The 21,532-nt window shown below is 34.9% G+C and overlaps 2 pseudogenes; both read left to right on the top strand.

The window, feature by feature from the left end:
• The first annotated feature begins 919 nt into the window (after nucleotides 1-919).
• LOC116135121 lies at nucleotides 920-6,957 on the top strand (annotated as a pseudogene).
• Nucleotides 6,958-9,893: 2,936 nt separating this feature from the next.
• Nucleotides 9,894-20,747, top strand: LOC116135100 (annotated as a pseudogene).
• Nucleotides 20,748-21,532: the final 785 nt, after the last annotated feature.

The raw sequence follows: 21,532 nt of genomic DNA, 5'->3' as shown, positions 1-21,532 counted from the left end.
AGTAAATTATTTTAATAAAATTTTAAATTAAGTCTACACCGATATATCAAATACATATTGTAGTTAAGAGATCACAGGGGTAGCATTGATATTAAAGACAAATTTAAGGAGAAAAGGAGAGTTAAAAACCTAAAGGGTAATATAAAATATAAGATCGGGGGTCTTTATATTTCCAAGCAAAAACACTTGCAAAAAATCCACTGTTTCACAGTAAGCGCTTCTCGATCTTTCTTCTTCCTCATTTGATCTACGATTCGTCTGTTTCCACCGTTTTCGTTGAAAATTCTACTAGAACAACTAGAGATTTTCATCTGCAAGCGACAATCGGGCTGATATTTATCTCCCGAAAGAACTGAAAAAGAATTTCTGTAGAAGCCGCAGCGGAGGCAATGGAGAAACCTCGAACAAAGAAGATGCTCCTGTGGTTTTTCTCGACCGCACCTCTCGAGCAAGGGAAAAAAGGTAAGTTTCATATAATTTCTTCTTCCTTGCTTATTTATGGTAATGCGAAACTACGACGCTGTAACGGTAGTGTTCCGGGATCCGAGGCTGGATATTTTTTTTTAAAAGATAAGTTACTGTACCGGAAGAGAGAGTTTGGGACGGTTGATTCCCTACATTGCTAGGTGGTAAAGTTACCGGGAAACATAATGCAGGACTATATTTTTCATAAATTTTTTTTTTTTCAAAAAGAGATAAATTGGTGCTGTAGCATTCTTATGTGCAAATTTAGGATACAGTGGTAGCGTTACCGGATGAATTGTTATTTTTGGTAGTTGTTGCACTTGTAATGAAAAGTTACTATGTGATAAGAAATAAAATCTGATAATCTAAATGGAGGTACATTTTCATTTCTTGAACAAATAGTCTTATATCACTTTTAATTTGTAACATTTACGTGTAGTTTAAACATTTAACAATGGCAATCATGTTCCCAGTGTGTAATTTATGTGAGTTACATGTGATGAAAGCTGTGCCAGTGTGCCTGCGTTGTAGTGGTAAAAAACAAGTTATTGTATTGATGTAATACTTGAGTGGGAATTGGAAGAGCTAAAATGTATGGTTTTGCAGGATGACAAGTTGCTCGATGAGGAAAATGAAGAGGATGAGCTGTTTTGGAATCAGGATGCTCTTAAGGAGGTGTAGATTATGCATTATTCAAAGCATTCTCATTCGAATTTGAAATCTGTTCTTTTATTTCGTGGATAAGAAAGTCTGCCACTAATCTTTCTTATGAATAGTTTAATTGAGTGTCACCATTTGTATTTTCTTTGCATTCATTTTCTGTAGTGCTTTTGCAACTTTTTTCATTGGTAGATCATGATGATCTGGTTCAGAAAATTAAGCAACAAAATGATATTGCTGTTAACAAGTTGATTGCTATAATGAACATGGTTGGAGTGTGTTTGGAGTGCTTCTCTAGAAGAAGCTTTCAAGTAAAATTGTTTATAATAAAGCAGTTAAAAGGAGATTTTGGCAAAGCACTTACTGAGTGATTTTGATAAAATTCTTTAATTGCATTCTAGCAAAATAAGTGCTTTCTACCAAAGTAATTACCAAGAGCACTCAAGTGCTTTTTAAATCCCAAAAAAGGGTTTTGCTTGTTTAAGTCAATATCATAAATAGACATAAAAGCTTGGACTATTTGATTTTGAAATTGTTTCGCACTTTGTCAAAAAAGCACTCACCTTAATTTCGTTTACTTGATTCTTATGATCTATGTATGAAGGAACAAAAAAAAGCTTTACTATGACGCACTAATTTATAATTAGTGTTATTGTATTTATTTATTTATTTTTTGCAGGAAGAGAATGATGATAATTATGGGAGGAGGACAGAGGTTGCTGATGAGTTTGATAGTGACTTTGATGAAGACGTGAGTGTGTTCTGTTATACGAGACATTCATCTGTTTTGGGTGTGTGCTTTTTACAGATAATGTATTTTTTGTCCTACACTATTAGAGTACCTTTATTATCTGATTTGACTCACACTTGCGGTGTTAGGAACCTGAGCCAGATGAAGAAGGAGAAAATGATGCAGGAAAGGTATAGCTCTCTTTGCAGCAGTAAAGATCTTAAATTCAATTTTTTTATTTTTTATTTTTTTAACCATTTGCAAATGTTGAGTTTTCTTCTAGGGTGCGGCCAAAGAAACGGTAATATTTCCTGGAAAAACTCTGGCTAAGAAGAAAAGAAAAAAGAAGAGAAAGTCCTTTCAAAATTAGATAGTTCTCCTGAGGAATCAAAAAAACTCAACAGTCCACCCCCTGAAAATCAAATTCCCTGATGATACCGAAGGTGAGAGAACTATCAGAAAATCTACAAGAACTGCTGTGATTGTTAGGCAAGCTGGAGAGATGCCATACGTGCAGCTTTGCAAGCAACAATGAAGGTCAGTTTGGGGTGTTGGAGGCTTATTTCTTTTAGAAGGGATAAATTCCTTGCTTTACACACATTGCTGGAATGTTAAGGGAAAATCAAGTTGGCTTATTGTAGGATCAATTTTGGTTATTAATTAATTTCAGTTAGGTATGGGCTGTAAACCAGGGCATGCTACCTGAAGGCCCAAATCCTGGAATATTCTAGGTGTCTAGATGATTCTTTTTGTTTTGGTTGATACCAAAAATTATTTAATTTTCTATTGTTCACTAAGTTACACTAGGGGTTATCCCTTAACAAAACCTTGATAGCAGTACTGTTATTATCCCAAAAGGTTGCAGAACTTGACCTCTTGTTGAAACAAGGTTATACCACTCAGTTCATCTTGGGGTTAGGTTCTGTTGCTTACATTAAGGTCTCTTGTAAGTTACATTATAAGGCCCTGATTTCTTTAGTGTTCTACAATTAGGTTCTAGTGCTGCGTTTGTCTATCTAAAACACTAGGAAGAGACTCTCTGTACACAATGTTGTCAGGGTTTGTAATTTGTGATCCTGAAGTTGAGTATAATATTTATCCAGTCTTTTTATCTTTTCTATTTTAGCAATAAAAAGGAAAAAGGAAGGAGAGGAGAAGAGGATGACCCAAGAAGAGATGCTTCTGGAAGCAGCTCAAACAGGTTAGGCTATAGCAGTACATGGTGTATAATATCATCCCAGAATTTCTGGAAAGTCATTAATATATATAAGTTGGACAATTTCCTTATATGAGCTCAACTTTAGTGGTGTGAACTGTAATTTTGTAGAGATCATGAATGAGGAACTTGAACGTGTTTAGCGGGAGGAAGAAGTTAAGAAAAGAGCAATAGTGCACAAAGCTGTCTATAGTGGCCCACAGATACGGTATTTTTCAAAAATGGTAAGCATTCTCTGATTTGTTTTGATCTGAGTTCCACTAGAAAGTCATCTCCAGTTATAGATTGTACACCGTTGTTAATATGAAAGCGTTTTATGCTTATATAAATTTCTCGCACAGGTTATTCATATCTGGATTTCAGTAAAGGCGGTCCTTTCAGTCAGAGATTCAACCACATCTATTCTGTAAGTTCACCATATCTAAGGTGGTTGCAAGCTAATATTTTTTTGGTAAAAATGCTGGTGTGGCATCCACTGAAAATGTGCAACTGTCAACATTCCTGCAGAGCTTGTAACTGCAAATGACTCCATTTTCTTTATTATGCTTTTTTATCTCAATTATTCAATTATGTGGCTTCTGAAGTTGCTGTAATATACAGACCCCGCATGAATTTATGATTCCCCTCCACAGGGTTGCAGCTTCTATGACGGCCTGTAGTGAATAATCATTGTAGATTTTTAAGTGGATAGAAACTGCAATAGCTGTAAAGTGCCCATTTTATTTACAAATCTGGCTTTAATATTCAATTTAATTTTCCAGGCTCTCTTTGTGCGCATTGAATGCTTACCAAAATAAAATGTAAAAAATCACATTCTCGCTAACCTTGTTTTACTCATGGAAACCAAATGCATAGATTTCTGAAGTTCTACTGTTAACGTTCCCTGATCAACACTTTAGTTTGCAAAAGGAGAGCTTGGAATGGCTCACTGGAATTTTTTATTTTTTGTTTTCCAAATGGTTTTGTGAAATGTAGTTGCCTATAATTTGAATTTCATAGCTGATGTTCTTGGTGCAGTGATGATTTACTTGATCATTTAGTAAGTGCATGCTCTTGATTTTGTTCTTTGATATCTCTTTCAGATCCAGAGAAGGCTGTCTGTGCAGTGACCGGATGCCTGCCAAGTAAGAGTATATGGCATTTGTCTTAAAACCTTGCAGGCAACTATGAAATGCATGTTTTGGAATTGAAATCAAGATTTTAGCAGTTGGTTTGTGGTGTACGTTCTGTTTGATTCTCAGCCTATGGAACTTCTTTTGTAGTTACCTTTAATTTAGTAGAAATAAGTTTTGAAATAGAATTCTTGTGGGGCATAACAATTAATCTCGTTGAGAATAATGATTATAAACTAACTTCTTTGAATTGTGTTAGGATAAATGGAAGAGGATTTATAATGTTGGAGTTACTAGTTTCTCTGGAATAATTTCCTTTGGCTTTGTTTGTTTCACAAAAAGTAACTTCCTAGAACTTATTTAATGCGATGTTTGCAATGGGACAAGAACAATTACTATTTTACTGGTTAATAGAAAACTAAGCAACATTCAATACTTGTGTTACTAGGAACCATTTAGTCATTTTCTTGCCAATTAAACAAGCTGGTTAAGCCCTTAAAAGAATTTGAATTTTGTCTCTTTGAATGATTTTAGCTGATAAAGTTTCCTAGTTCCCTATTTCTCATATGTTTGTGTGGTGTTTTAGAGGTTCTTGGTCTATCTACTTAGAATGGACTTTGCTAATGATATTGTTGCCTAATTGGCATTCATAATCACAGGTATCGTGATCCAAAGACAGGGCTAACTTATGCGACCAAGAAGCTTTTAAAATCATACGAGAACGGTATGTGTGGCCCCTCAATTTTTAGAAGTTGGTTTGACGAATATAATAAATGTAATCTCTTGGGATAATATAAATTTTCAAAGGACCTGAATCAAAATTTTGACGTTTAATAAAGTTGGGAAGCTTTGTGCCAGGGGAGTGGGATGGGTGGGTTGTGTTGAAATATTGTAGGAACTTTTTATTTTAACAAAATAGGGGATATACATTTTTTCTTTTTAAATAAATTTCTTGGGCTATTATAAAATTAATTTTGATTATTTTATACTACAGTTATTGGGGCTAGGATATATATCCCCTTCCTTTTATGAGAATAGAAATAATGAATTAAAATATTTTTGGTTTGTGTTAGTCCTTATGTTTAAAGGTGGACATATCTTACATCCATTGAGATTTGTTCCTGAAAGCACAAAGATCTGTTGTGCAAATTTTCAGCTGCTAATTGCACTTTGTCCAACCTTTTTTTTGGCCTAAATCTTGTTCTGGTTTCTTATCTAATGCCATCATGCGTTTACAAGGGGAAATGGAACCAAAATTGATGTTGATTTGTAAAACAATTCAAAGATCTAGAGTGATGCGCTTCGCTATTATAACCTTTTTTCCCCTCATTTAGTTTTTAATTGATCCTTTTTTTCTTAACTTGTTTGTTGGGTAATTTTGCAGTTCTGTGGATGAAAATAGTGGTGTTCCAAAGGAAATGGATATGGGAACCTTGTTTGATTCACTTTCTGAGAAAGATTCTGTGCCTAGGCAAAGAAGATCACAAATTCCAAATAAAAGGGAAATATTGTATTCCCGGCACTTGGCGCGTTTTCGCAGATTTCCAGCTCTTGAAATTGAAATTTCAGATTAATTGACATGGTAACTTGAAATTATCCTCCGTAGCATAATCTTCTTTTATTTATTATAGAAATGCTGACTTTTTTATGGGCTTGAAGTCCTCCCAACCTTCCCAGTGGTTGGACATCTTTGAAGTACCCGTCTTCGAAAGACTTTAGAAGTAAAGAAGGATTACTTGTTGATGCTTTTGTTATAAGCAACTTCTTAGGTGTTGAAAATGAATTTGGTCCTTTATCACTATCATGTGATCTCAAAATTCTTTTGATGATGCAAGCAATATGCATCAGCTGTGATCGGTGAAATGTATAGATATTGTCGATGCAGTAAATATATAGCATTTAAACGCCTGTATTTCCTACTATAGTAAAGATCTTGTTGAGAAACACAAAAGAAAGGAAGGGCACAACATTGTTGAAATGGATATGAAATCTAGTTATTTCTGTTAATCCCTGGGGCAACATGATAGAAATGTGGAGTTTCCTCGAATCAGCTTCTGGGTTTTAAGTTCTTATTCACCTGTGAGGAATTTCCTCTATAAGGTTCTTGTTTAGTAGCATTGACATTATGTGATTCCGACTCTCCAACTCTGGTTCTAGCTTTTCTTAATTTTAATTTGTTTATATCATGATCTTGTTAGTTGCTAAAATTGAAGTGTTCATTTTCTTATGATGTTACTTTTTCTGTGAGCAGGGGCCTAAAAAGATTCTAAACACCATCTGCCGAGGGTAACATAATACAAATCTATGATGAATACCTCTACACAAGCGTTTTGAGTTTGTGAAGGTACGACTTCTGAAGTATACATATAAAAGCCAGTGATATTACTCATTAAGTGATGATATACTGATATTACAATAACAAATCGCGATGCAGGGAATACGGCATCAGTGTTCTAACACAAGTTGATGAATGACGATCATAAGTTTGCAAGATCAATTCAAATAGGCTATAGTACACATATAGCCTTTTCTGGCAGGACGCAGCGCACGAGTGTCTATTGTTTATTGGTAATGTAAATGTAGTTCCAACATATAATTCTGGCCTCGACTAAATTTTGGTTTTGTTTGTACTCAATGCATGGCATGTTCATAAAATTTGATGATCCTAATATCAGCTCATTGTTCATATAGATAAGATTATTTTGAAAGTGTCCTTTAGAAAGAATCCATTTATTTCCTTAAGCTTTCTGGTGATTTTGGATTAAGAGCCTGTATGGTTGTTTATCTTGGCTGAAAGACCTTATTTTAAGCTATAAGTACTTTTGAAATTAAAAATGCTTATAGGATTTTAAATAAGCGATTTTTTAGCTAATGGGAGAAGCTCAAATTTTGAGGTTTCCTTATAAGTTCTTTCTGAGTTTATTTGAAGTGTTGAAATTTCAAAATTATCTTTATTATATTTTATAAATTTATTTGGTTCATTCTTATCCGTTAAAGGCATTGTTTTAAAACCTAGATCGAGGGGCAACCTGTTTTGCTGCCAGGTTATGGGTCAATTGGTCTAACCGATTGGATTGATGACGTCAGCGACAATTTTATTTTTAAATAATTATATATTAATCTTTAAAATTTTAAGACATTACAAAAATTTCCCTAAAGTTCAAATTAGTCCATAAAATTTTTATTTATTTCAAAATGCCCTGAAAATTACAATTAATTCCTAAACTTTTGACAGATATTCAAAACACTCTTATAAAATTACAAAGTAACCCTTATCATTTTGAAGTATTACAAAAACCCTCCTAAGACCTAAACCGGACCAGAGAAACTATTGGGTCTTGGCCCGGCCGGTTAACCTCTGTTTTAAAAATCGGACTGGCCCGGCCGGCCGGTCCAGTCCGATTTTTAAAACAGAGGTTAAAGATCGTTTTAGCAAATTAATACTAAAAAGCTTCTTTATATTTTATAACTAAATCTTATAAAAGCTCTATATTTATAAATTTTAATAAGTTTTTCAGTAAATTAATAATGAATTTAACATTATTGGTAATGTTTAAAATAAGTTTGATGAGAGTAGATGTATAGGATTTTAATGCAACCTACAAATAACTGAACAAACTTCAATACTAATTACTTGATGGCAAAGGCCTAAAGCCACTGGCAGTGGCGTCCATAGAGCAAATAATCAGTTCTTCTATATATCATTTTAATTTTAGATTCTGAAATTATTCAATATTTATATTATTTTTAAATAGGTTAATCTAGTTCGCGTTCAAAAGAGAGAGTAGTTTCTAACCCCAAGTTTAGAGAGTTTTTGTTTTTCATGAGGGTTTTAATACTTTTCAAAAATCGTTAGATATTTATATAACATATAAAATTAATATTTTCTTAAAAGAAAACTTATATTAAATGATTTTTTATTATATATGGGTTGAGAAATAATCCATTTGCAATAATATCTCAACAAATAACTATATTTAAAATAGAGTAAACAATTTTTTTCCCACCCAAGGTTTGCCCACCTAATGTTTATATTTCATTAATACGTAAAATATACTTCATTTTCTCAGTTGGTGTTTGCCAAGTTACCAAGAGCTAGTGTAAGAGAAATTTTATAGATTGGAGGTTAATGGATCGAATGATGGTGACCGATTAATTATTTGTCATCGGAATCAGTCAAAAATAAGTTAAGAATAAGAACCCTTAGCTTTGCGATGGCTAACGATTGACGAAAAATCAAGTGTCGAAGTGAGAAAAGTTTATTAGAGAGGAGAATAGAGGTTCAAATGGTAGTGGAGAGAATTTTCATTGTCGTAATCGGTCGAAATCGACTTTGGATAGTAACAAAATATTAACTTTAGATAATAAAATTGTATTTTGAAACTTTTTGGGTGAAAAATAGTCATTAAGTCTGGGAAAAAGTCGTTTACTCTTTAAAAATAGGCTGAACATCTTACGTATATCCAAGGTTTGCCGAAATGACAAGTTGGTACCTAAAAGGTTTTGAAATGACAAATAGGTACCTTCCGTCATGTTATGTTAGTGATTTTCGTTTGATAATAGTGAAAAGACCAGAATGCCCTTGAAAGTTTGATATTTTAGTTTTTTATAAATTTAAAAATTTCTAAAAAACCACATAGGTTTGCTAATTTGACTAAATACCCCAATATATAAAAATTTTAAAAAATAACAAAAACACCCCTGCCACCCGCAGTGCTAGATTCCGGCCACCACCACCGGAATCTGGCCGGAATATTGCGTTATGACATAGACCCGTCGGATCTGTGTCGTAACGCGTAGATCTGGCATTTTTCGGCAAGATGCGTGGCTTATCTGGCCGAAAAAGGCCAGATCTACGGCCAGATTTGGCCGGAAGAGGCCAGACGTAGATCTGGCCTTTTCAGGCCAGATCGACGCGTTATGACACAGATCTAACGGGTCTGTATCGTAACGTAATATTCAGGCCAGATTCCGACGGTGGTGGCCAGAATCTGGCACTGAGGTGGCGGGGGTGTTTTTGTTATTTTTCAAAATTTTTATATATTGGGGTATTAAGTCAAATTAGCAAACCTAGGGGGGTTTTTTAGAAATTTTTAAATTTATAAAAAACTAAAATATCAAACTTTCAAGGACATTCTAGTCTTTTCACTATTATCAAACGAAAATCACTAACAAAACATGACGGAAGGTACCTATTTATTATTTTAAAACCTTTTAGGTACCAACTTGTTATTTCAAAAAACCTTAGATAAGTGTAAGTCGTTCGGCCTTAAAAATATTATTATCCGTCAAATCAAAATATGTTTTCTAATTAAAATTCCAAAGTGACAGTTTGGTCCAAAGGATGCTGAAACGGATTTTTAAGTTAAAAAAATACTATTTTTATCTGATAGTTGTTGAAATCTTGAAAAATAACTATTTACCCTAATTCTTGGACTATTTATTATAATTTTCCTTTTTTTTTTTTTTTTTTTGTGTCCGAGCAGCTTTCTTGCATCTCAATTAAACTTTCAGAGTTCTAAAATTAACAGTTAGGTAAATACCTTTGATGACTATCCTTATTAGCAGCATAAGTGGATGAAATTTATGTATTTGTGTTTTTTTAATACTATTTAAAAAATAAATAATACACCTTATAGTGTACTCAATTTTTTAAAAAATATAAAAAAATATTTTTCGTTCTTTTAAAAATTAAAAACAGTCAAAAAGCAAGAAATGAGCACCCAACTGAAATATGAAAACTGGTGTACAACATTCCGTTCCATTACGATCATAATAAATCCAAATCGTGACAACACCCGAAAAATCGGCCTACCACTCTCCGAATAATCGCTACTTTCTTCACGGTAATCAGCCGTCACCAAAGCCGCCATCAGCCATGGCCTGTGCAAGCTTCTCCAAGCTGAACGCGCCGTGGTCTCCGCCAATCGACCAACACTCCTCCGCTAAACGCCTCGTTTCGTCCTCGTCAACTCGCCTTGTCTCCGTCCCGACCCGCGCCGTCAGTTCTCTTCGTCATATTACTTGATTTTTGGATTCTTTAGCTCGTATCGTTTAAATTGTACTTCGCTTGTTTGCTGTGTTGTTTAAAAAAAAAAAAATTGAGTTTTTATTATTATTTAATTGTTTATTATAATTTTAACTGCTTAAATTAGTGTTGAATTGGTGAAATTAAATGTTAGATTTGGTTAGATTTTGACTTTAAATCATGGCAATGCAGTTGATATAGATGAAGAATTAAGAGTTTTTGGCCACTTTAATTTAATTTTTTCAATTACAAACAGTTTATTTATCTTAATTCAATGATATATATAAAATTGAGTCAATTAAAGTTTAGCGTGTACATTGGTAGCTCTAAATTTTCGTAAATAGTTGGTTTCAGATTATGTGTTGTTAAAATTTGAAGTTTTAATAGTTTGATTGTACGTCTTGCTATTATTGAAAGTGGGTGTTCTTTGTTTATTGGATTTGTTGTGCAAGTGATTTGCTTTTTATCGTTGTAAGTGATGGATTGGATCTATCATCTACGTCGAGAAGAAACATTTCGAGAAATGGAATGTTTGAAACTGATTTTGGAAGATGGGGTTGTGCTTATTGAAGTGTGTAAATGCAAGTTCAAGCTCATATTACTTGTATGTGTTGTCAGTATTGTGCTAAACTGCTGCTGGGTTTCTTTCTTGCTGGGTGTAGAAAATCGTTGGATCACCTGGTCGTGGTATTCTTGCTAGTGATGAATCACATGCAACCTGTGGGAAGAATTTGTCATCAATCGGATTGGACAACAGTGAGACCAATAGACAGGCTTACAGGCAATTTTTGCTTCTTGTATAGTGAAAGTTTCTTAAGTCAACCATCTATAAACCTACCAAGTCGGTGTTCTGTAGCAATATATTCTATTATATCTGTGCTTTGAATTTTTCTCTTTTTGGATTTCGTGTAAGCAATGTCTGGATGATTCCACAAGTTTTTTGCATTGTGAGATTCTTGCTTAATGTTATTTGGTGATTTTTAGAACCTAATTTTACTGTAGACCATACAATGTTTAGGCCAAATGAATGTTGATAAGTTTTCTATTTTTTTTTTTTTTAGGTATACTATGATAGATTCTATTTATGATTTATACTCACAGACAATGATTAAGTGAAATTCTGTTATTAGCAGGTCACTTACTTGCATGATCTCAGCAAACCTTCTTCTCAAGCACTTGCGTATCTAAGTTCTTATTCAACTTGTAAAAGAATTGGCATTGCTGGGGCATCGTATCTATGCAGTCCTGCTCAAAAGAGAAATCTGGTGGGGAAAACGTTTTGCACGGTTGGAGTAAGCAAATATGGTGAAAATGTTGCAGAATATCAATCTCATTCACATGCCACAGAAGATAAGGTTGGAGTGTTACTTCTGAATCTTGGAGGACCAGAGACACTTCACGATGTTCAACCATTTTTGTTTAATTTATTTGCAGATCCGGTATGCCTGCTCTATCTTTCTCAGATTGTCCCTCCTTTCCTTTATTCTTATAATTATTATCTCTTTTCATAATTGTATCTTTAAAATATTAGTTTTATTCCAATTGTTTTTATTCTTGATACAGGACATCATACGTCTTCCCAGGTTGTTTCGATTTCTTCAGTGGCCCTTGGCAAAATTAATTTCTGTGCTACGAGCTCCCAAAAGTAAAGAAGGATATGCTTCCATAGGAGGTGGCTCACCTTTGCGGAAAATAACAAACGAGCAGGTTGAATATGTCCTGTTTTTTGTGATACTGTTTATGTTTTGGGTATATGTGTTCATTGCTTTGGTCTACTTTCTTCTTCTTCTTTTTCTAAATTTTTTATTAGAAAATTTGTGCTCTGTTTTTCTTTTTTAGTCCCTCAATTTTGTCTGTAATATTGTGTACTTGTATTTTGAATAACTTGTTGCAGGCACATGCGCTTAAAATGGCTTTGGAAGCAAAAAATTTACCTGTCAATGTCTATGTTGGAATGAGGTATTGGTACCCTTTCACAGAAGAGGCAGTGCAGCAGGTAGGTTTTTAATGTTTTCACTTTAGTAACATGGGATACTTTTAGCCTCACATTGAACTGCCATGGGCCTATGAGCTCTTTTCCTTTTGTTTTGTTAAATGTGATCTTATGAACGAGTTTTTAAAATCTCCTGAAAATAATTAATAAATAAAAAAAAGAAAAGAAAAGAGAAAGAGCAAGAGATAGATTGCTATTTTTTCATTTTTTTGCTTCTTTGTGGTGTTTATTTGATTAAATTACTTTAATTCCAGTGTCCAAACGCATTATTCTGGCACATTATGTTTTAATGGCAAATTATTGTAAGAATGACTCCTATCTTAAAACTCCAGTGTCCAAACGCATTATTCTGGCACATTATGTTTTAATGGCTAATTATTGTAAGAATGACTCCTATCTTAAAACTCCAGTGTCCAAACGCATTATTCTGGCACATTATGTTTTAATGGCTAATTTATGAGAAGAATGACTCGTATCTTAAAACTTGTTGGAGTCCATATAGTTAAAAAATTTAGCTACATTTGACAGATTAAGAGAGACAGAATTACAAGGCTCGTTGTGTTGCCGCTTTATCCACAGTTCTCTATCTCTACAACTGGGTCAAGCATTCGTGTTCTCGAGAGAATATTTAGGTGCTTTTTTTTTCAGTATATTCTTTAATTTCTTGTCTGTAGTAAATCAATTTTGTATATCATAAACCATTTCTGAGTGAGAATAACTTGTCAGGGAAGATGCATATCTATCAAGGATGCCTGTTTCCATCATACGGTCCTGGTATCAACGAGAAGGTTACATTAAGTCTATGGCTGACTTGATTCAGAAAGAGTTGGAGAAATTCTCAAACCCTGAGGAGGTGCATTTAATTACTGGAGTCTCTTCTTCTATATGGTTCTTTTGAAGAACAAAATCAGTATATATATTCAAATTTGACTTGCCTGGGTTATGGTCATTTTACAAGATGAGCTCTCTACAACTTGTCTTTGACTTCTATATGCGGAACTACAGGTAATGATATTCTTCAGTGCCCACGGGGTACCAGTCAGTTATGTTGAGAATGCTGGTGATCCATACAAAGATCAGATGGAGGAGTGCATCTACCTAATCATGCAGAACTTGAAAGACAGAGGAGTTGGCAATGATCATACTCTGGCATACCAGGTTCGACTGTGAAACCCAATTTCATAAGTTTTAGCTTCCATCTTTCTTGTCTTCCCTCAATTATGAGTACTGTCTGCAGCTGCTGTCTACCAACGTTGTCCATCAGCGATTTTTGTTTTCCCCTTATCATTAGGTTGCGCACTATAATGTTTGGTTGGTTAAATTTTAGGAATTTTCATTTCTTTCCCCTTCTTTTCTTTTGTAGAGTCGAGTTGGACCGGTACAATGGCTGAAGCCCTACACTGATGAAGTTCTTGTTGAGCTAGGCCAGAAAGGTGTTAAGAGTCTCCTGGCGGTTCCAGTCAGGTGCATGACCAGTTACCAAAATAGCAAATTTTTTTTAATATATTTAAAAAAAATAATACACCTTATAGTGTACTCAATTTTTAAAAAATAAAAAAAAATATTTTTCGTTCTTTTAAAAATTAAAAACAGTCAAAAAGCAAGAAATGAGCACCCAACTGAATATGAAAACTGGTGTACAACATTCCTTCCATTCCGATCATAATAAATCCAAATCGTGACAACACCCGAAAAATCGGCCTACCACTCTCCGAATAATCGCTACTTTCTTCACGTAATCAGCCGTCACCAAAGCCGCCATCAGCCATGGCCTGTGCAAGCTCCTCCAAGCTGAACGCGCCGTGGTCTCCGCCAATCGACCACACTCCTCCGCTAAACGCCTCGTTTCGTCCTCGTCAACTCGCCTTGTCTCCGTCCCGACCCGCGCCGTCAGTCTCCTCATCATTACTTGATTTTTGGATTCTTTAGCTCGTATCGTTTAAATTTACTTCGCTTGTTTGCTGTGTTGTTTAAAAAAAAAAAAATTGAGTTTTTATTATTATTTAATTGTTTATATATTTAACTGCTTAAATTAGTGTTGAATTGGTGAAATTAAATGTTAGATTTGGTTAGATTTTGACTTTAAATCATGGCAATGCAGTTGTATAGATGAAAATTAAGAGTTTTTGGCCACTTTAATTTAATTTTTTCAATTACAAACAGTTTATTTATCTTATTTCAATGATATATATAAATTGAGTCAATTAAAGTTTAGCGTGTACATTGGTAGCTCTAAATTTTCGTAAATAGTTGGTTTCAGATTATGTGCTGTTAAAATTTGAAGTTTTAATGTTTGATTGTACGTCTTGCTATTATTGAGTGGGTGTTCTTTGTTTATTGGATTTGTTGTGCAAGTGATTTGCTTTTTCGTTGTAAGTGATGATGGATCTATCATCTACGTCGAGAAGAAACATTTCGAGAAATGGAATGTTTGAAACTGATTTTGGAAGATGGGGTTGTGCTTATTGAAGTGTAAATGCAAGTTCAACTCATATTACTTGTATGTGTTGTCAGTATTGTGCTAAACTGCTGCTGGTTTCTTTCTTGCTGGGTGTAGAAAATCGTTGGATCACCTGGTCGTGGTATTCTTGCTAGTGATGAATCACATGCAACCTGTGGGAAGATTTGTCATCAATCGGATTGGACAACAGTAAGACCAATAGACAGCTTACAGGCAATTTTTGCTTCTTGTATAGTGAAAGTTTCTTAAGTCAACCATCTAAAACCTACCAAGTCGGTGTTCTGTAGCAATATATTCTATTATATCTGTGCTTTGAATTTTTCTCTTTTGGATTTCTGTAGCATGTTCTGGATATTCCACAAGTTTTTTGCATTGTGAGATTCTTGCTTAATGTTATTTGGTGATTTTTAGAACCTTTGTCATCGGAATCAGTCAAAAATAAGTTAAGAATAAGAACCCTTAGCTTTGCGATGGCTAACGATTGACGAAAAATCAAGTGTCGAAGTGAGAAAAGTTTATTAGAGAGGAGAATAGAGGTTCAAATGGTAGTGGAGAGAATTTTCATTGTCGTAATCGGCCAAAATCGACTTTGGATAGTAACAAAATATTAACTTTGGATAATAAAATTGTATTTTGAAACTTTTTGGGTGAAAAAGAGTCATTAAGGCTGGGAAAAAGTCGTTTACTCTTTAAAAATAGGCCGAACGACTTACGCATACCCAAGGTTTGCCGAAACGAGAAGTTGGTACCTAAAAGGTTTTAAAATGACAAATAGGTACCTTCCGTCATGTTATGTTAGTGATTTTCGTTTGATAATAGTGAAAAGACTAGAATACCCTTGAAAGTTTGATATTTTAGTTTTTTATAAATTTAAAAATTTATAAAAACCACCTAGGTTTGCTAATTTGACTAAATACCCCAATATATAAAAATTTTAAAAAATAACAAAAACACTCTTGCCACCCGCAGTGCCAGATTCCGGTCACTACCACCCGAATCTGGCCGGAATATTGTGTTATGACACAGACCCGTCGGATCTGTGTCGTAACGCGTAGATCTGGCATTTTCCGGCAAGATGCGTGGCTTATCTGGCCGGAAAAGGCTCGACTCGTCGAATTTGTGTCGTAATGTGTCGATCTGGCATTTTTCAGCCAGATCTACGGCCAGATCTGGCCGGAAGAGGCCAGACATAGATCTGGCCAGATCGATGCGTTACGACATAGATCCGACGGGTCTGTGTCGTAACATAATATTCCGACCAGATTCCGGCGGTGGTGGCCAGAATCTGGCACTGTGGTGGCAGGGGTATTTTTGTTATTTTTCAAAATTTTTATATATTAGGGTATTTAGTCAAATTAGCAAACCTAGGGGGTTTTTAGAAATTTTTAAATTTATGAAAAACTAAAATATCAAACTTTCAAGGACATTCTAGTCTTTTCACTATTATCAAACGAAAATCACTAACAAAATATGACGGAAGGTACCTATTTATCGTTTCAAAACTTTTTAAGTACCAACTTATCATTTTAGAAAACCTTAGATATGTGTAAGTCGTTCGGCCTTAAAAATATTATTATCCATCAAATCAAAATACGTTTTCTAATTAAAATTCCAAAGTGACATTTTGGTCCAAAGGATGCTGAAACGGATTTTTAAGTTAAAAAATACTATTTTTATCTAATAGTTGTTGAAATCTTGAAAAATAACTATTTACTCTAATTCTTGGACTATTTATTATAATTTTCCTTATTTTTTTTTTTTTTTGTGTCCGAGCGGCTTTCTTACATCTCAATTAAACTTTCAGAATTCTAAAGTTAACAGTTAGGTAAATTCTTTCGATGACTATCCTTATTAGCAGCCTAAATAGATCAAATTTATGTATCCGTGTTTTGGAATAGTATTAAAAAAATAAAAATACACCTTATAGTGTACTCAATTTTTTAAAAAATATAAAAAAATATTTTTCGTTCTTTTAAAAATTAAAAACAGTCAAAAAGCAAGAAATGACACCAACTGAATATGAAAACTGGTGTACAACATTCCTTCCATTACGATCATAATAAATCCAAATCGGGACAACACCCGAAAACGGCCTACCACTCTCCGAATAATCGCTACTTTCACCGTAATCAGCCGTCACCAAGCCGCATCACATGGCCTGTGCAAGCTTCTCCAAGCTGAACGCGCCGTGGTCTCCGCCAATCGACCAACACTCCTCCGCAAACGCCTCGTTTCGTCCTCGTCAACTCGCCTTGTCTCCGTCCCGACCCGCGCCGTCAGTTCTCCTCTCATATTACTTGATTTTTGGATTCTTTAGCTCGTATCGTTAAATTGTACTTCGCTTGTGCTGTGTTGTTTAAAAAAAAAAAAATTGAGTTTTTATTATTATTTAATTGTTATTATAATTTTAACTGCTTAAATTAGTGTTGAATTGGTGAAATTAAATGTTAGATTTGGTTAGATTTTGACTTTAAATCATGGCAATGCAGTGATATAGATGAAGAATTAAGAGTTTTTGGCCACTTTAATTTAATTTTTCAATTACAAACAGTTATTTATCTTAATTCAATGATATATATAAAATTGAGTCAATTAAAGTTTAGCGTGTACATTGGTAGCTCTAAATTTTCGTAAATAGTTGGTTTCAGATTATGTGTGTTAAAATTTGAAGTTAATAGTTTGATTGTACGTCTTGCTATTATTGAAAGTGGGTGTTCTTTGTTATTGGATTTGTGTGCAAGTGATTTGCTTTTTCGTTGTAAGTGATGAATGGATCTATCATCTACGTCGAGAAGAAACATTTCGAGAAATGGAAGTTTTGAAACTGATTTTGGAAGATGGGGTTGTGCTTATTGAAGTGTGTAAATGCAAGTTCAGCTCATATTATTGTATGTGTTGTCAGTATGTGTGAAACTGCTGCGGGTTTCTTTCTTGCTGGGTGTAGAAAATCGTTGGATCACCTGGTCGTGGTATTCTGTAGTGATGAATCACATGCAACCTGTGGGAAGAATATGTCATCAATCGGATTGGACAACAGTAGACCAAAGACAGGCTTACAGGCAATTTTTGCTTTTGTATGTGAAAGTTTCTTAAGTCAACCACTATAAAACCTACCAGTCGGTGTTTGTAGCAATATATTCTATTATATCTGTGCTTTGAATTTTTCTTTTTTGGATTTCGTGTAAGCAATGTCTGGATGATTCCACAAGTTTTTTTGCATTGTGAGATTCTTGCTTAATGTTATTTGGTGTTTTAGAACCTAATTTTACTGTAGACCTACAATGTTAGGCAAATGAATGTGTATAGTTTTCTATTTTTTTTTTTTTTAGGTATACTATGATAGATTCTATTTAGATTTATACTCACAGACAATGATTAAGTGAAATTCTGTTATTAGCAGGTCACTTACTTGCAGATCTCAGCAAACCTTCTTCTCAAGCACTTGGCGATCTAAGTTCTTATTCAACTTGTAAAAGAATTGGCATTGCTGGGGCATCGTATCTATGCAGTCCTGCTCAAAAGAGAAATCTGGTGGGGGAAAACGTTTTGCACGGTTGAGTAAGCAAATATGGTGAAAATGTTGCAGAATCAATCTCATTCACATGCCACAGAAGATAAGGTTGGAGTGTTACTTCGAATCTTGGAGGACCAGAGACACTTCACGAGTTCAACCATTTTTGTTTAATTTATTTGCAGATCCGGTATGCCTGTTCTCTATCTTCTAGATTGTCCCTCCTTTCTTATTTCTTATAATTATTATCTCTTTCATAATTGTATCTTTAAATTTTTTATTCAATTGTTTTTATTCTTGATACGGACATCATACGTCTTCCCAGGTTGTTTCGATTTCTCAGTGGCCCTTGGCAAAATTAATTTCTGTGCTACGAGCTCCCAAAAGTAAAGAAGGATATGCTTCCATAGGAGGTGGCTCACCTTTGCGGAAATAACAAACGAGCAGGTTGAATATGTCCTGTTTTTTGTGATACTGTTTATGTTTGGGTATATATGTTCATTGCTTTGGTCTACTTTCTTCTTCTTTTTCTAAATTTTTTATTAGAAAATTTGTGTCTGTTTTTCTTTTTTAGTCCCTCAATTTTGTCTGTAATATTGTGTATTGTATTTTGAATAACTTGTTGCAGGCACATGCGCTTAAAATGGTTTGGAAGCAAAAAATTACCTGTCAATGTCTATGTTGGATGAGGTATTGGTACCTTTCACAGAAGAGGCAGTGCAGCAGGTAGGTTTTAATGTTTTCACTTTAGTAACATGGGATACTTTTTGCCTCACATTGAACTGCCATGGCCTATGAGCTCTTCTTTTGTTTTGTTAAATGTGATTTTGAAGAGTTTTTAAAATCTCCTGAAAATAATTAATAAAAAAAAAAGAAAAGAAAAGAGAAAAGCAGAGATAGTTGCTATTTTTTCATTTTTTGCTTCTTTGTGGTGTTATTTGATTAAATTACTTTAATTCCAGTGTCCAAACGCATTATTCTGGCACATATGTTTTAATGGCAATTATTGTAAGAATGACTCCTATCTTAAAACTCCAGTGTCCAAACGCATTATTCGGCACATTGTTTTAATGGCTAATTATGAGAAGAATGACCGTATCTTAAACTTGTTGGAGTCCATATAGTTAAAAAATTTAGCTACATTTGACAGATTAAGAGAGACAGAATTACAAGGCTCGTTGTGTTGCGCTTTATCCACAGTTCTCTATCTCTACAACTGGGTCAAGCATTCGTGTTCTCGAGAGAATATTAGGTGCTTTTTTTTCAGTATATTCTTTAATTTCTTGTCTGTAGTAAATCAATTTTGTATATCATAAAACCATTTCTGAGTGAGATAACTTGTCAGGGAAGATGCATATCTATCAAGGATGCCTGTTTCCATCATACGTCCTGGTATCAACGAGAAGGTTACATTAAGTCTATGGCTGACTTGATTCAGAAAGAGTTGGAGAAATTCTCAAACCCTGAGGAGGTGCATTTAATTACTGGAGTCTCTTCTTCTATATGGTTCTTTGAAGAACAAAATAGTATATATATTCAAATTTGACTTGCCTGGGTTATGGTCATTTTACAAGATGAGCTCTCTACAACTTGTCTTTGACTTCTATATGCGGAACTACAGGTAATGATATTCTTCAGTGCCCAGGGGTACCAGTCAGTTATGTTGAGAATGCTGGTGATCCATACAAAGATCAGATGGAGGAGTGCATCTACCTAATCATGCAGAACTTGAAAGACAGAGGAGTTGGCATGATCATACTCTGGCATACCAGGTTCGAGTGTGAAACCCAATTTCATAAGTTTTAGTTCCATCTTTCTTGTCTTCCCTCAATTATGAGTACGTCTGCAGCTGCTGTCTACCAACGTTGTCCATCACCGATTTTTGTTTTCCCCTTATCATTAGGTTGCGCAATAATGTTTGGTTGGTTAAATTTTAGGAATTTCATCTTTCCCCTTCTTTTCTTTGTAGAGTCGAGTTGGACCGGTACAATGGCTGAAGCCCTACACTGATGAAGTTCTTGTTGAGCTAGCCAGAAAGGTGTTAGAGCCTCCTGGCGGTTCCAGTCAGGTGCATGACCAGTTACCAAAATAGCAAATTTATGTGTTGACAGAGCACTAAATTTGTAATATACAGACTTAAATTAATTGAGTCTCCGCTGCAGCTTTGTGAGTGAACACATAGAAACGCTTGAAGAGATGACATGGGTATAGGGAGTTGGCTCTTGAATCTGGCATTCAAAACTGGGGACGTGTACCGCCCTGAACTGCACCTCTTCCTTCATCACGGATCTGGCAGATGCAGTACTAGAACTACCTGCAGCAACCGCTATATCTCCTCAAGGAAGATTCCGATGAAGATGACAATGACTTCGTGAGATATGCTATCAAAATGTTCTTCGGTTCTGTCTTAGCATTCGTTTTGCTGTTGTCACCAAAAATGATTCTTGTATTCAGAATAATCTCTTTAAAGGCGATTAAGGTAGTATGACACCGGATTTCTAAGGGTACAATAATAGCTGAGTCTCAAAAAAAAGTTCAAACACGATAACGTAGTTTGATGAAATATCGAGACATACCAGGATTTTTATTATACATGAGATGGGGAGTACTTTTATTTTATTTTTTTTGCCTCTTGTTGTAATTAGGAATAGGTCTGACAACCCAGTTCTAATTTAGTCTGATGTGTTGGTGATGGATACATGGAAGTAATCAATACAGGCACATTTGTGCTTCTTGGTCTTTTTTTTGTTTTTGTTTTTTAAACGGGAGAACGACTTATAACTACCAAGATTTATCGTAACGACAAAGTTGGTACCAAAAGGTTTTGAATGACAAATAGATACTTTCCGTCATGTTCTGTTAGTGATTTCTGTTATTACTGTTTATTAATAGTGAAAAGAAAATACCCTTAAAAGTTTGCATTTTAGTTTTTTATAAATTAAAAATTTTGAAAAACCCCCTAAGTTTACAAATTTCACTAAAAACCCCAATATATAAAATAACAAAACACCCCCCACCGGCAAGTGCAGATTCGGCCACCACCGCCGGAATTGGCCGGAAAGTTGCGTTACGACACAGACCGTCGGATCGTGTAGTAACGCGTCGATTGGCCTTTTCCGGCCAGATCCGTGGTGATCTGGCGGAAAAGGCTAGATCTACGGCTAGATCTGGCGTCGACGCCGCAAAACCCATTGCGGCGTCGATGGCCAGATCTGGCAGTAGATCTGGCCTTTTCCGGCCAGATCAGCCCGGATCTGGCGGGAAAGGCCAGATCTGGCTGCTGCTTCGACGCCCGATCTAGCCTTTTCCGGCCAGATTCGTGGCGGATCTGGCCTGAAAAGGCCACATCGGCACTT

This window comes from Pistacia vera, unplaced genomic scaffold (genome assembly GCF_008641045.1).
Source record: "Pistacia vera cultivar Batoury unplaced genomic scaffold, PisVer_v2 Contig294, whole genome shotgun sequence".
In the NCBI taxonomy this organism is placed as follows: Eukaryota; Viridiplantae; Streptophyta; class Magnoliopsida; order Sapindales; family Anacardiaceae; genus Pistacia; species Pistacia vera.
This window is presented reverse-complemented; position numbering and strand designations above follow the sequence as displayed.